Raw genomic sequence first — 16823 nt, forward strand, 5'->3', positions numbered from 1 at the left:
TTCTACACCCTCCTCATCCTTCCATATGAATCCTCTGGCCATGGACTAGAGCAGGAGCCCAGTCCTAGCTTCCTGCCTTCCATTCACACCTCCTTCCCTCAACTGTATCTCTCAGGCTTCAGAGCTTCATCCTCCTGGAGATAAAATCTTGTAGATCATCTCATCTCTCTGGGCTTCAGTTTCCTCATCTGTGAAATAATGGGCTTGGACTAGCAGGCCTCAAAGTCCCTTTCAGAACTCTGGCCATGGTCCTAAATCCCTTGATCTCCCTGGGCCTCATGGTAAAATGAGGGGGTTAGTTACGCCAGTGGGTTTCATTGGTCCCTTTTACATGGGATGCTCCTGCGCTCTACAGTTGCTGTTACAGTCCCTTTGATTTCTCCTGGTTTCACTACACACGCTTCCTTGGCCAGGGCTCCATGACAGGACACACAGGTGGGGGGGGGGCACCTTCCTTCACCTTTCCCCTTCTTCCTCCTGCCTTCCATTCATGTTGCTGAGTCACTGGCCCTTGCCCTTCTCCAGGGTGATTCTGCTCAGGGCCCCGGGTTTCCCAATAGCATCAGAAATACTTGGCACCTACAGGGGATGATAGCAAACAGTTCCCGCCCCCTTCTAGCCCAACGAGGGCAGGGATTGGAAACACAATGTCAATTTTTGCTTGCTTGTTTTCTGGGAAAGTTAAGGATTCACGAAAGCAGGGCCTGAGCCGTGGGTGCCCTTTGGTTTCTCCCACTGCCGGATGAGTGTCCTGGACGGTGAGTATTGATAGAAGGATTCCCAGGAACCCTCCTCCAGCTAGAAGTAACAGACAAGCTAGTTTGGGGAGGATCGGCCCCTGTGCCAGGACATTTTGTCTATTATGAATCCAATGTGACCAGCTCTGGGGGAGAGAAAGGGCTTCATGGAAGACGGCCATGGCTCAGTTTCTTATCGGTCTGGTGGGCCTCCCTCTCTGTCCTCAACATTCTTGAGGAATGGAAGGAACAGACTATCAGGTTGGGTGTGATAAGGGGTAGAAAAGAAGGGGGAGGAGGGATGAGCAGGCACTGATTAAAAGAGGAAGGCCCAGCTGTCAATAACCAGAGCAAAAAATGCTCCAAGAGAGACAGCGGGGTGGCTCAGTGGATGGAGAGTCATGCCTAGAGATGGGAGGTCCTGGGTTCAAATCTGATCTCAGACACTTCCCAGCTGTGTGACCCTGGGCAAGTCACTTGACCCCCATTGCCTAGCCCTTGCCACTCTTCTGCCTTGGATCCAATACACACTATTGACTCTAAGATGGAAGGTAAGGGTTTAAAAAAAAAAGAATAAAGATGAAAAAGGGCATTCGAAACTAATCATTTCATTCTCCTACTCACGGCTCCCTATTGACCCTAAGTTCAAAGGCAAACTCCTCTGTTTGACATTTCAAACTCTGATCTATCCTAAATTCCAGCCCTCCTGAAAACTACTTCCTTTCCCAAATGCCACCATACAGTCAAAAGGACCTTCTAACTCTTTTTCAAGACTCTTCCATCTCTTTCCTGTCCCCTCCTCTCCTCTCCTCTCTTCTCTTTCCTTTTCTTTTCCTTCATCTTTCATCTTAGAATCAATACTGTGCATTGGTTCTAAGGCAGTAGAGTGGTAAGGGATAGGCAATGGGGGGTTAAGTGACTTGCCCAGGGTCACATAGATGAGAAGTGTCTGAGACCAGATTTGAACCTAGGACCTCCCATCTCTAAGAGGTCTGGCTCTCAATCCACTGAGCCACCCAGCTGCCCCCTTGTCTATTTTCTCACTGTGTTTTGCCCCCAGAGACATATTAAATGCCAGTTTTTAAAAACTCATGGGTCCCAGCTGTGTGACCTTGGGCAAGTCACTTGAACCCCACTGTCTAGCCCTGACCACTCTTCTGCCTTGGAACCAACACACAGCATTGACTCCAAGACGAAAGGTAAGGATTTAAAAAATAAAAACATCAGAGGGTTGTATTCACACTATCTTGCACTGGATTGTAAGACCTGATTGTAAAACTTTCAGCAGGAGCATTCATTCATACATCAGAAATGGCAAATGCAAACAAGTCTTGACTTATTGTTTTGCTGATTATCTACACTTAAGAAAGCCATGGAGAAAATGTAAAAAATGCAGATTAAACTTAAACACGGATCCTACATACATTTTCTTTTTTGGAAAGATGGTTTTTCACATTTCCCAGTCCTCCCCTGCTGTGAAGCCATTATTTCTCTAGACCTACAATCATTTCAACATGAAATTTTATTACGATAAAATTTTATTAAATTAGTTCAATGCAGAATCGGGCTAGAAAAAAGACCTACTGAGTGGATAAATGAGCACCCCATCTGGAGAGAAATGTGAGCACAGCAGACTTCCTTCGAGATCAGTTCTGGGTCCAATCTTATTTTAAATGAATATAAATGATGTGGCTCCTGAAGGGCCTAGTGAAGCCTCTGAGTCCAGGTGTATGAAGATTTCTAGATAATGAAACACCAAAGTGATGGGGATAACCTTCAGGACAGTCTCAAAAGCCTACCTGACTGGGCAGAAAAAATGGCTGGAGAGTTTTCTGTGTGGCTCTAGAGTAAAGACAAGTCTGCATTAAGAGGGGAAACATATCCAAGTCCTATTTCGAGGATGATGGGCTCTGAGCTATCTATTATTTGCCAAGAAGGAGACCCAGAAGCCATTCCTTACGGTCTGAAGAGAAGGCTGAGAAGGGATATTCTCAGGTTTTTAAAATTACAAAGGCTTCGGCTCCAAACACAGACTTCTGTAAATCTTGGCATACTAGGGCTGGGGAGCACCCCGTGAAATTGGAAAGAAGCAAATTGAGGAGAAATAAACCAGAAACACTAACTTATACAACAGGTAATAAACCGAATTCATTATCCCAGGAGGTGATCAAGGCTAAAACCATAAAGTAGCAGAGGGGAGAAAGAAAGGGGAGGTAAACTCCACGATGGGGGGCCCACAATATTATTAAGGAAAACCAGGGTGCTTAGAGGCCACCCCTAACCTTGAGGTCCCTGTAAAGTGAGATATGCAGAGCTTTTCCTCCAAAACCCATTGGATAAGACAATGGAGGGAGCCCCTTCCATTCAAAAGATAAATGTCTTCTTATAACAGCATCTTACCATTAAATGTAGTAACATTGTCTAAGTGTAGATCTCAAGGCAGGATGGCATTATCCATAGAGGGCTGTGCTCCTAGGAATCCGGAGTCCTGCCTCAGATATCCACATAGGGGCATGACCAGGGGGCAACTCAGCTCAACTTTGGGAGAGCAGATGAATGCACAGTTTGCATTGGTATGTCCTAGGGGTCTCCATCCCTCCAAGCTACCCACTTCCCCAAGGAAATCCCAAGTCTAGACCAAGAACAATTAGATTCCTCATTGGAATTTGCTTCAGTTCTAATCTGAATCCAATCTAGATTGGGAGTGTTTTCACCTAGATAAGTCCTGGTAGACTGCTTTTCTTCTAAGCATTCATGAATTTACAAGGGCACTGGGGTATGATGGGTAAACCTCTGAACCTGCAGTCAAGAGCCAAGTGTGATTGCTATTTCTTACATTTGCTACCCCTGTGACTGGAGGAAACTCACTCTATCTGAGCCTCAGTTTACTCATCTGTAAAGTGAGGAATAAGAAGAACCTGTCGTACTGACCTCACAGGGTTATTGGGGTTTTTTAAAAGGGTAAAGTATATATCAAGAGACATCTAAATGTTAGTTATTATTCAAAATTTATGCTGCAAATCATCTGTACTGGTTAACTAAATTCTTTAGCTCCTGTTGCTAGCCAAAGGGACCAAACTTGACCTTGAATATTCTCTTTAGTAGTAGTGGTAGTCTCTCAGTGACCAAGAATGACTACTGTCTTTGTGCATTATCATCTATTGATGTACCCTCATGTGGCTTTGGAGTCCAAAGGCTGAGGCGCAGAGTTTGTGGCACATGGGGCATGGGACGCCAGTTGTTACGGGAGTATATTCTCTTTATTTTATTTTTAAACCCTTACCTTCTGTCTTAAGAGTCAATATTGTGCATTGGTTCCAAGACCAGAAGAGTGGTAAGGGCTAGGCAATGGGGGTCAAGTGACTTGCCCAGGGTCACACAGCTGGAAAGTGTCTGGGGCCAGATTTGAACCCAGGACCTCCAGTCTCTAGACCTGACTCTCAATCCACTTAGCCACCCAGATGCCCCCCCCCCACCTCATATTCTCCTAATGGTGGAATGGAAACTCCTTGGGGGCAGGAGCTGTTTTCTTTTTTCTCCCCTGTAACTATCAGGGAGTTTTATCTAGTATTTTTTCTTTCTTTGGTCTTTATCCTGGACATTAGCCACAAGAGACACTGAGTGACTAATAACGAGTGGCTGGCTCAGAGATAGGTCTGAAAAGCATCTTCCCCTCAATCCTCTCTACCACCCCCAAAAAACAACTTGAAGGACACACAGCCCCTACACACAAGCTGGCTCAGTGATGTGGTCCATGACTGTGAAGGACAGCACATATTATTTACATAAGACACGCTCGGTAAGAGATCCTTCACTACCTATGGAGAGAAAGAAAATGGCACCCCCACGAAATGCCCAATTATTCTATTATAGAGTCCATGTGAATAAGTAAGTAGAATCAATATTAGACTGCAGAAGGCTGTGTGTTAATAGCTGTGTGAGATTAAGATAGCCCCAAGTGCATACTTTCATTACTGAAAAATAATGTTTTCATTGAGTTACACTTTCCCCATAATTTGTTTATACCTTATGTGAATTTGTTTCAAAGGGAATTGTGTGGAACCTCAGGTACTCGCCACGAATACACACAACACCCACTGCTATTGGTGACATTAAGCCCACTCTTCCGAGGCTACCAGCTCAATAAGAATTATGCTCCCAAGAGGAGAAAAAACAACAACATTCCATTCCTGAATCTCCTGTTCTTTTCTTTGTAGGGAAAGAGAATATACAAATCTAGCAAGAAAATAAAGCCTGGAATCATGGGAAGGGGGGAAAAGTTGCCCTCTGGAACCTGAGGCAGATCCTGAGAGCTCTCTCTGTTTTGTAATCTCTCCCTTGAACATCACTTTGTTCAATCAATCATGCAGCATTGATTTGTAAGCTCCTACTATGTGCTTCTGAGCCAGGGGTGGATAAAAACAGCCAAGAGATCTCAGAAGTACATTGGAATCTCCCTCTAGTCTTTGTACAGGAGACAGCTTGGGATGTGGAATATTGCCACAACAGCCTTCATTGTTGTATTAATTGGTTGTATTGAACTGTTCTTTTTAAACATTCTCATTCTCTGGTATATGGTGGGCTCCCTGGGTGGGGGAGGGGAGGGATAGGAAGGGGGTGCCTGCTGGGTGTGCCAGCTAGAATAGGTCAGACAATCCCCCTCATCACACCTCCTCCCTTTCCCCCCTTTTCTTTCTCTTTTCTGCACACCTGCTACACAGGTCAGGAAGGACTAGGTCAACAACAAAGAATCCCCCTTCTGTCTCCCCTAACCCATGGAGACTAAATCTGCCCTGCAACTTGGCTTGAGGTGAGGACAAGGCTGATTGGGGTTTGAGAGGTGTGCTCACGCACTGGAGAGGGGCACGGTTGGGTTGAGGAGAGCAATCACAAGCCAGGAAGAGGATAGGGTTGGATGTTAGATTGTGAGCCCTTCTGGGGCCCCCTTGGAACTCTACTTAACTATCTGCCTCGAGTTCAACAGATGCCTCCCATGGCAGATGCCCCCTTCCAGAAGAGAAATCAAACCAGCTTGCTGCTTCGTCATTGAGAGTCTTGGTTTGTTTGTTCTTTTTGAGTCAGTGGCCTCACATCCCATGCACATTGTTCAGGATAGAAGCAGATGCAAAAACGAAGCTTATCAAGAAAAATGGGAATATTATGAAAGTAAATGTGCTGGGCTAGGACTCACTGAACTGAGTGGTCCATTAGAGAATCATCTAATCTGACCGTTAATTTGTCCTATACCTGACTGAGAATCCCTCCTGTGACTTCTAATAAGAGGAATCCCTCTCGCTTAATATATATATCCCAATGGGTCAAACTTGTGGTCCTCTAAGCCCCTCAGATTTTTTTTTACAGTTATTTCTTGCCAGGATCCCTCCATTTCCAGTGGAGAATTTGATTTGTTGAACTCTCCCATAGGACACTTTACACTGACCTCTAGTAAATGTAGTCTGGCTAGATTCGGTTTATCATTTCACAGAGGGTGGTGGGTATGCAGAGTATAATGATATGGCATAGATCTTTCCAGCTCTAGCAAGGAGAACTCAGAGATCATTACTCTGATGTCCTTATTTTACAGGGGAGGAAATCGAGATCTAGAGAGGAAGAATTTGTCCAAGGTCCTTCCTACAGGTGGTCTGCAACTAAGTGGGTCTTTGGAATGAGGTTGTGAGCTTTTCTGAGGACACCCAAAAAGAGACAAGCCATGCCTACAGATTTGCATTTCGTTATCAAGGGATCCTTGGATCCTTAAGAGCCTGTTGGGCTATTTATATCCATGAGATCACATGCCAAACACTCTGCATTCCTTTCCATGCTGTGAAGTTAGAACAACCAACATTGACCTTGGAGAAGAGATGAGAAACTGAACCTTCTTCCTTTCTTTGGAGAAATGGGAGACTATGGATTTGAAAGACTGCACACACTGGCAGACATAGTTAATGTATGGTTTTTGGTTTTATTCTTGGCTATGTAAAAATGGAGACTTGAATCCAGGACTTCAATCCCCAGAAGTCCTTGCTCCACTTCCCCAGAATGCCTTGTAACCTCACCTGGGCCAAGAGCAAGATGGGGTACTTAACTTGGTTGTAAAAAGGCTCAGCCCTTCTTTCCTACTTCCGCTTGGGAGCAGATGCAGCTCTCCACCCAGCAGACAAGATGAGAGTGGTTGTGATTGTATGTAGTCTGGCTCTTTGGGCCTAGACACGTGCCTCTCTTACTTGTATTTTCTTTATATTTTAATCTTCAATAAACCTCTAAAAATATAATACTCCTGGCAGAGAGACACTAATTTCTACCTGCCCTCAGTTTCTTACAGCTATAAGGGATGGCTTGATGAGAGGATTCACAGATTAACAAAGCAGAGCCAGAAAGGAGCCCAGAGACCATTTAGATCAATCTTTTATTCAACAGATATAAGTATTATAGACCAGAGTTGAAATGACTTCTTGAAGGATACAAGCAGTACCCATCAGAGGTGGCATTTGAACTCAGACCCTCTGGCTCTTTGACAGCTGCTACCTCCTACTGCCCAGGGATGCCTCCTTGTTCTTCTTGTCCATGCTTCCCAAATCAACCCCATTGTCATTCTACAATATTAATAAGTGGCATTGACAGAGTCCTCTAACCTTGCAAATCCATTGAAGAACCAAGCTGATATGAAGACAAAAGATAACAATAACAATTTAAAAATCAATTAAAAAACACTTTCCTGCTCAGGAATGGGGCGATAGTATGTGCTCCAGAAAGCAGAATCCTTTTCCTTCCTCAGGAGCCGGCTGCCTTCTGCCTCTAATTGGGACTCACTTTTCCCAGTCCAATACAGTGAAAATTTCAAAGACTGACTCGTTCATAAATCTCCATCCGTTCCACCCCATAAGCAAAGGCTCTTGGGGAAACACAGCGTGTTCCCACTGATGTTCCATGGCAAACAGACGGATGGCTAGAAAGTGTACCAGCTGGTAGAGAACGTTCTTTTAATGGCATGGCTTAGAAATGCTATCATATACCCATCTTCTTCTTCCTGTGTGTATGAACCACTTTGATCCTTACACAATAACTCCATGATGGAGGTGCTATTATTATTAGCATCCTCTTTTTACAAATGGAGAAACTGAGCCTGGGAAAAGATAAGTGATTTGTCCAGGGTCACATAGCTATCGTGTAGCAGTCTTCCGGTTCCCGAGTTTAATGTTCCTTCCACTAGACCATCTAGGAAATTCAAAAACAAAACCAAAAACGCCTTAACCTTAGAAGACCCCAAATATCCTGGGATCCTAGAGTGAGGAAGGATCTCAGAAGCCAGCTAATCTAACCCTCCCATTTTACAGATGTGCAAACCGAGGTCCAGAAGTGAAACACCACAATCAAGGTCACATAGACAGTAAGGATCAGAGAGGTGAAGTGAGCTTAGAAGACCCCAAATATCCTGGGATCCTAGAGTGAGGAAGGATCTCAGAAGCCAGCTAATCTAACCCTCCCATTTTACATATGTGCAAACTGAGGTCCAGAAGTGAAACTCACAATCAAGGTCACATAGGCAGCAAGGATCAGAGAGGTGAAGTGAGCCTAGCTTATCTGACTCCACTGGACATACCAAAAGAGTGGGAGCCCCAGTTGGGGAAAAGGACTATCAATTGGGACATCCAGTCTTCTTGCCATGCCTTATTGACTTCCCTTTTCTAGGTATCTGCTGTTTAGTGAAGTGAGAGACTGGTCCTATGAGCCTCTATGCCACAGCATGATAAAGATGGCAACTTCTCCTGGTGACAATGAGCTTTCCTCATGCCTCTTTCAGAGGCAGCAGGTTCAGTGCCTAGAGACAGGAAGACCTGTGTTCAAATCTAGCTCAAATTCTTATGATCTTTAGGAGAAAATCACTTTCCAGTTTCCTTAAGTGTAAAACAAAGTAATAATACCACCTAGCTTTCAGGGATGTTGGGAGGATCAAAGTGCTCAGCCGAGAGCCTAACCAAACACATAGTAGTTGCTATTATTTATAAATCACTTAGCATTGCAGCTAGCACATAGTAGGCTCTTTGTAACAGTTATCTATTTTTATTAGTAGTAAACACTTGTCATTGTGCCTGACACATAGTAGGCACTTAATAAAAAATATGTATCCTTTTCTTCCTTCCTTCCATGAGAATAGCACATAAACTATCCTTTCCATATAACAGATGGGAGAAAAGAACCTGAAAGAGGAAATAAGTTGCCGGAGGGTCAAACAAGTAGCAACTGTCTGAGGCAGGAGTTGAACCCACACCTCTGGACAGCACCCACCCCTCAATAAATTAAATACAAAGTTCTTTTATTCCTTATTTTTGTCAATTCTAAAGAATTCTTCTTTTTTTTTCCTCGTAAGCCTGAATGAGCCAAAGAACAAGATTCGGCAGGAGATTCTCCCGGGATTAGACACAGACTTCAGCTACCCAGAAACTTCAAGTCAGTCTAGCTGAATTTCCCTCCACTGGAAGAACAAGAGTGAAAGACAGCCCGTTCCCAGAGTGCCCCGTCGAAAAGCCCGGCATTTGCCCTCCCCTGTAATTTCATCCTGAATCCTAACCAACATTCCCGCCTCCAGCTGTGACCTGGGAAGCAGACCCTGCCTGGATCCCGGAGGACGATGGCTCCAATAGTTGGCGAAATGATCCCGGGCTGTCTGGAGCTGCCCTGTGCGACTGTGGCGCCGAGGCTCCGTTCATCAAAGGAGATCAAGGGGCTATTTCTAGATCTTTGAATGAAAGGCAGTAACTGGCTGAGCACAGTCACCGGAGGATGCCTCCATCCCGCCCGCTCCCTCAGGGAAGCAGGACAAAGCTGCCCCGAGCCCGGAGAAGCCTGCTCAGAGATGGCCATGTTTGGAAGAATGGCACAGAAGGCACAGCCTGGCTTGGGACAGGCACGGAGACCTCAGCAAGCCCTTGGAGCTCTCTCCTGCTGCAGGTCACTTTCTAAGATGGCGAGTGACAGAGGCATCACGTGGTAGATGGAAGCCCTCTCGGGAAGGGCACTGCATGGAGGCTATCACAGGTCCACGAAGAAACCCCAAAAGGTGGCATTGACACGGCCATTGAAAGTGTGCAGATAGGTTTCAAAAGTAGAATTTGAACCCGAGCCTTTCTAAGTCCGAGGTCTGAACACTGCACTCCCCCTCATGGAGGAAGTCAAGTAAGATGGAAGAATGCTCCCACTCACTCACTAATATTTCTATTAATGGAAAGGCTGCACTAGAACAGTTCTGAGAAACTTTGTTGGCAGGATTGCAGAAGACCACCAGAGGAAGCAGGCTACATTTCGGGACCCGGTCAAGGAGGGAGGCTCCCAGAATCCTGGGGGGCTCCTCGCTGAAGCTGCCTTCCAAAGGGGTAGCATCACAGATACTCCCAGGGCTACGGAGACCAGAGCTTGACCCCCCCTCCCCAGTTGGCTTTGTCTCCAAGCAGCTTTTGGTCCACAATTCCGTTCTTTAATTACTCCATCCATTCCTCTCGTGGGTAAAGAACTACGTCAGATCTGGGAGCCCAAACTATCCCATCAGCCCCTGCCCTCAAGGAGCTTCATGTTGTTTAGAAACGGTCCAGTTAAGCAAATACAGACTAGCTGTTGGAGGAGGAGGAATCAGGAAGGGCTTCAAGAAGGTGACATCCAAGAGGAGCCTCAAAGGGACTCGGAGATTTCAAGAGGCAAAATGGTCTGGAAGGAGAGCGTTCCCAACATGGGCAACAGGAGTAAAGAATGGGATGTCACATAAGGGGAAGAACAAATAGGCTAGTTTGTTAGGAATGTAGAGGAAGCTCAAAATGTGAAATCAGGCTGATAAAACAGCCTAGAATCAGCATTGGGAAGGGTGCTGAATGGCAAACAGAGTTCATATTTTGTCAAAGAGGCCATTAGAGAGGGAGCACATAGGTGGCTCAGTGGAAAGAGACAGGAGGGTCTGAGTTCAAATGTGACCTCAAACACTTCCTAACTATGTGACCCTGGGCAAGTCACTTTACCCCCATTGCCTAGCACTTACTGCTCTTCTGCCTTGGAATCAATACTCAGTATTGATTCTAAGCTCATTCTAAGATGGAAGAAAAGGGTTTTAAAAAAAATAAGAAGAGAATAGGGAGCCAGTGCAGTTGCTTGAGCAGAGGAGCGGTAGAGTCAAACATGCATTAGGAATATCAATTTGACAGCTGAGGAGAGGAATGGAATGGAGAGGGAAGACACTGGCATGAGGGAGATCAATGAAGAGGCAGTTGCTATAGTCTTCTCCAGAGTGATTGAGACTGAACTAAGATGGTGACCTTCTGAGCAAAGAAAAGGCATCAGACTAAGTGGGTGATTATAGTTTTGACATAAAGAGTTCCAAAATAAGAGGGCCAAAGTAATTGTTAATGCTTTATCTTGAAAAACTATTGCAACATTTGGTGTTGTTAGGTGTTAAGCTGTGAATGTGTTCACAGAAGAAGCTCTGGAAGGGATCCTAGTAACCATCTGGACTAAACATCTCATTTTACAGCTAAAGAAACTGAGGTTTAAAGAGTAACAGGAGCTCAAAGGGACCCATCACCATATTTAGTTCAACTTGTTCCTATTACAGTTGAGGAAACTGAGGACAAAAGAATAAAATGACTTAGGCTCACAAAAGCTAGTAAAATGGCAAACCTGGAATTCAGGACTTGGGACTGGAAAGGACCTCAGTTCATCTAGAACAACTCCTTTGTTTTACAGATGAAGGAACTGAAGACCAGGGGAGTTACATGACTTCCATCATAGGATCCTAGATCCAGAGCTGGAAGGAACCCAAGAGGACATCTGGTACAACCTCTAATTTTAAAGATGAGGAAACTGAGGCCCAGAGAGGGAAGAGACTGACCCAGGTTCACATGACCAGTCATTGATAGACCTAGAACTCATGATTTTATATCTTAGAACTGCAACGTCACTCAAAAGCCTTGTAGCCTAACTCCTTCATTCTACAGTGGGGAAACAGAGTCCCAGAGATTCAATAACATGTCCTGGGTCACATAGTTAGTGCCACATTGATTCTCTAAGTAAAAGCTTACTGGGGAAGGAAAGATTTTATTAAGATGCAGAACTCTGATTGACCAGCGTTCACAACCCACCCACACCCAGGAACATAGACATCCACTCCTACTAGTCACATCGCATCGCTCCTTTCAGTGACCTGCAAAAGCAGAGATGAACAACAGACTGGTCCCCAGCGTGAGCGAGCAGGTTTTTGGCTAGAGCCCGAGTGAGAGCTCAGAGGAACACACACACACACACACACACACTGCTTGTTTAAACAGGTTACCACATTGCTTTGTTTTCACCCACACCCCATTCTGAACAGAAAACAGCTCACTTTGACAGGTGACATCAGGTAAAACATTCCAGCGACTTTCTCAGCCAAAACCCAACTGGAGGGAGACAGCTCCAGAAGGAGCCCAGGGAGCTCTCCCTCTCCCCCTCCCTCCCTCCCTCCCTCCTTCTCTCTCCCTTTCTCCCTTTTCTCTGTCTCTGTCTCTGTCTCAGTCTCTCTTTTCTCTGGCTATGGCTGTCTCATCTCTTTTTCTCTGGCTCTTGCTGTCTCTCATCTCTTTCTCTCTCTGTGTCTCTTTTTCTCTGTCTCTGTCTCTACTCTGTCTCTTTCTCTCCACCTCTGTCTCTATCTCTATCTCTGTCTCTGTCTCTGTCTCTGTCTCTCTCTCTCTCTCTCTCTCTCTCTCTCTCTCTCTCTCTGTCTTTCTGTCTCTCTGTCTCTCTCTCTCTCTCTCTCTCTGTCTCTCTGTCTCTCTCTTTTCTCTGGCTATGGCTGTCTCATCTCTTTTTCTCTGGCTCTTTCTCTATCTCTCCTTTTCTCTGGCTCTGGCTCTCTGTCTCTCATCTCTTTCTCTCTCTGTGTCTCTTTTTCTCTGTCTGTCTCTACTCTCTGTCTCTTTCTCTCCACCTCTCTTTCTCTCTTCTCTCTCTCTCTCTCTCTCTCTCTCTCTCTCTCTCTCTCTCTCTCTCTGTCTCTCTCTCTCTGTCTCTCTGTCTCTCTCTCTCTCTGTCTCTCTCTCTCTTTTTCTCTGGCTCTTTCTCTATCTCTCCTCTTCTCTGGCTCTGGCTCTCTGTCTCTCATCTCTTTCTCTCTCTGTGTCTCTTTTTCTCTGTCTGTCTCTACTCTCTGTCTCTTTCTCTCCACCTCTCTGTCTCCCTGTCTCTATCTCTGTCTGTCTGTCTTTTTAGGAAGGCAGGGGCTTCCAGGGCTGCACACGTAGCAGGTGAAAACCTCACCAGTGAAATTGGGGTGATGGAAGGTCACCCAAACAACAGCAGGAGAGCGTAATCCTAAGCACAAATCTTTGAACTGAGGAAATGGGTTTCCTGGGGGCAGGGCTGGGGAGGATGTCGAGCTTCAGGTCAAAAATACAAGATTTTCAATCTGAAAGTCACGTTTGCTAGGAATGCCCCCTTTGTTGGTCCACCCCAGAGAGCTCCCAGGGGCGTGATTGGTAGAAAATGAGCAGATACACAAACGTTCTTATCTTATTTGAGGACAAAAGCTGTGAGGTTGGGGATGCTGCTGTCCCCGTTTTGCAGATGAGCAAATAGGTGGCAAACTCCAAGCTCCATATGTGAACCCAGAGCTTTCTGATTCCTGAGCCAATGTTCTAGCCACTAAGTTGAGGCCCTGATTGCCATGAACAGCAAAAGTCCCCTTAATGCTGGTGCCTCACCCTAGAGATCATCTCCAGTGAGTCCCTGTTTGTTCACAGTTGTTTGCATATAGTCTTCCATTCTCTTCCATTCGATTGGGAGTTATTGGAGGGCAGGGACTGTGTTTTGCCCTTTTCTATATTCCTAATGTCTGGCCCATTTTCTTTTAAACCCTCACCTTCCATCTTAGAATCAATACTGTCTTTTGGTTCTAAGGCAGAAGAGCTACTGGGCTAAGCAATGGGGGTTAAGTGACTTGCCCAGGGTCATATAGCTAGGAAGGATCTGTGGCCAAATTTGAACCCAGGACCTCCCATCTCTAGGTCTGGCTCTCAATCCACTAAACTACCCAGCTGACCCCATTTTTGTTGTTTCTCAGTCATGTTCATCTCTTGATGACCCCATTTGGGGTTTTCTTGATGATACTGGAATGACTTGTCATTTCCTTCTCCAGCTCATTTTACAGATGAAGAAAGTGAGGCAGTTTGGAAGTTTTCTTGGCAAAGATACTGGAGTGGTTGGCCATTTCCTTCTCTAGCTCATTTTACAGATGAAGAAACTGAGGCAGTTTGGGAGTTTTCTTGGCAAAGATCCAGGAGAGGTTGGCCATTTCCTTCTCCAGCTCATTTTACAGATGAGAAAAGTGAAGCCAACAGGGTGAAGTGACTTGCCTAGTCACATAGCTACTAACTATCTGATACTAGATTTGAACTCAGGGCTTCCTGACTCCAGGCCCAGTTCTACCCACTGGGCCATCTCACTGCCTGTCAAGAGTCAGTGCTTAATAAATGTGTTTGGATTTGACCTAATTTGACTTTCCTATTTTGCAGCCTCCATCAAGGAAGGGGACACAGAAAAGGTGTGCCGCTACTTTGGATTTCCTGGGTCAGCACCAAAATAAAACCATCACCAAGCCAGACTTGCCTTAGAGTTCTATTTAAGAATAAACAAAAGCCAACCCACTTCCTCTTGTCCATCTTCCAATGGTGGCTTCGAGGCTCGGCAAGCCTACTGCATTCACTTTCTCCACACACAAGAATCTTGCAGGTGAGCGAGCATCAGTGCCCGGCAGCTGCCATTCCTGTGATGGGCTCTCAGCATTTCCTGTCTCCAGAGGGCTCCTGACTATCAGGTACCCCCCCACCACCTTGGTCAGCTCCTGGAAGACCTTTTCTTTCACAATTACTTTCCATGTGTTAATTAATGTGTTCCCTCAAAGGAGTCACCAATTTGGGAATGAAGTTGCCTTCACACTCACACACACTCACACACACACACTCACTCACACACACACACTCACACACACTCACACTCACACACACACTCACACACACTCACACTCACACATACTCACACTCACACACACTCACACTCACACACACACTCACACACACTCACACTCACACACACTCACACTCACACACACTCACACTCACACACTCACACTCACACAAACTCACACACACTCACCCTCACACACACTCACACGCACTCACTCACACACTCACACTCACACACACTCACACTCACACACACACACCTCAATTCAATTATAAACAATATCATAACAAGATTAATAACGTTCTCGTCTCCAAATCAATCATTGTTTATTTGGAAACATCATCAGCCGTGATCGATTTACTAATCTGCTGATTTCAGGTGCCTTTTTCCCAGGCATTTCAAACAAGGAAGAATGTTCTCGAGAATTGCTTTCAACATATTTTATGTGCATTGTTTGTTTCAAATCCCCCCTAAAAATAATAGCAATAGCAAAAATAATACCACGTTTATTTATTAACTCGAGGTTTGCAAAGTGCTTTGTGAGTATCACTCTGTGAGCTTAGGTGCTATTATTAACCCCATTTTGCAGATGAGGAAACTAAGGCAGGCAGATGTTTAGAAAAACGTGCTCAGGGTTAAACAGTTAATAGTGTCTGAAGGCATATTTGAATTCAGGACTTCCTGTCTCTCTTCCTAGCTGGCACTCCATATACTTGTGCATACATATATAAACACACACACACTACCAAGTTGCCTTTCTATACCTTTTTTTTTTGTTGTTGTTAAACCCTCACTTTTCGTCTTGGAGTCAATACTGTGTATTGGTTGCAAGGCAGAAGAGTGGTAAAAGCTAGGCAATGGGGGTTACGTGACTTGCCCAGGGTCACACAGCTGGGAAGTGTCTGAGGCCAGATTTGAACCCAAGACCTCCCCTCTCTAGGCCTGGCTCTCCATCCACTGAGCCTCCCTGCTACCCCCTTTATACATTTCTTGAAAGCAGGGATGGTTTCATTCTTCACTTTGTATCCTCAGCACCAATCATAGTCCTCCTTAGTAATAGGAGCTTGATAGATGCCTATTGATGTACTAAGGACAGTTTGGTAGTACAGTGGATAGAGGACCCACCTTAGAGTCCGGAAGACTTTCTAAGTCCAAATCTGGCCTCAGACTCTTAGTAGCTGTGTGACCCTGGGCAAGTCATTAACCCTGTTTGCCTTAATTTCTTCTTCTGTAAAATGAGCTGGAGAAGGAAATGACAAACCACTTCAGTATCTTTGCCAAGAAAACCCCAATTGGGGTCACCAAGAGTTGGATATGACTGAAAAACAGCTAAATGACAACAAATACACACATACACATACACAGATGGTGCCATTCCCATCTATCCAGGAGAACAGAAGCACTTTGATGGCACACACTGTTTGGCTGTTTGTCTTTGCATCCCCATTACCTAACGCAGTGCCTGGCACATAGGACATGTTCCACAAATGTTTACTTAATTGAATGGAGTCAAACATTGCTACAAGCCTGGGAAGAAGATGAAGAACATTGTCCTTTGAGTTAGCGGACCTGGGTTCCAGTCCTACCTCTGTTACTCATTACCCAGATGACCTGGGAAAGGAAGATGCTTCCCCTCTGTGGGTCTCATTTTGTCCTCTGACCAATGAGGACTTGGGCTTGACCATCTCTATGGTTCTGAGTTCTAGATTCTGAGAGAACCCTCTAAAAGTTCTCTTTCCAGCCACTCTTATGTTGTTCTATAATCCTGACCTCTCCTGATGATTTCTCAGAAATGGGACTGTTTAAAAGTGAATTTGAAATGTGGCATCTCCACAGACCACCCCTCTTTCTTGGAATAAGTGGCAAATGTGGTCCAAACGTCAAGTCGGAGCCTCATCTCAGAGGAAGTCGATTCTCGCCCCAGGCTGACTGGTCAGCATCAACGGGTCCCTCCAAAATGGGGAGAGCAAACGGAGAGCAAACAGCCATTGCTCTGTGAACAGCCTGGGAGCTGCAGACACGGTCCTACATATGGAGGCAATGATCTAGGAAAGGGTGCGCATCCACAGAGAATCAGAAAATCTTAGGAGAAAGGTCTGAAACCAA

The 16823-nt window shown here is 45.3% G+C and overlaps 1 protein-coding gene and 1 long non-coding RNA gene across 2 annotated transcripts in view; one reads left to right on the top strand and one right to left on the bottom strand.

The window, feature by feature from the left end:
- Window positions 1-16823, bottom strand: part of CHN2 (chimerin 2) — a 311920-nt gene that overhangs the window by 288618 nt on the left and 6479 nt on the right. The window lies entirely within an intron of this gene.
- On the top strand, window positions 627-14355 carry LOC130454677 (uncharacterized). Its single transcript, XR_008912513.1, has 2 exons — window positions 627-758; window positions 9106-14355. It is a non-coding gene; the product is annotated as an uncharacterized LOC130454677 (long non-coding RNA).

The sequence above is a fragment of the Monodelphis domestica genome, chromosome 5, assembly GCF_027887165.1.
Source record: "Monodelphis domestica isolate mMonDom1 chromosome 5, mMonDom1.pri, whole genome shotgun sequence".
Lineage (NCBI taxonomy): Eukaryota > Metazoa > Chordata > Mammalia > Didelphimorphia > Didelphidae > Monodelphis > Monodelphis domestica.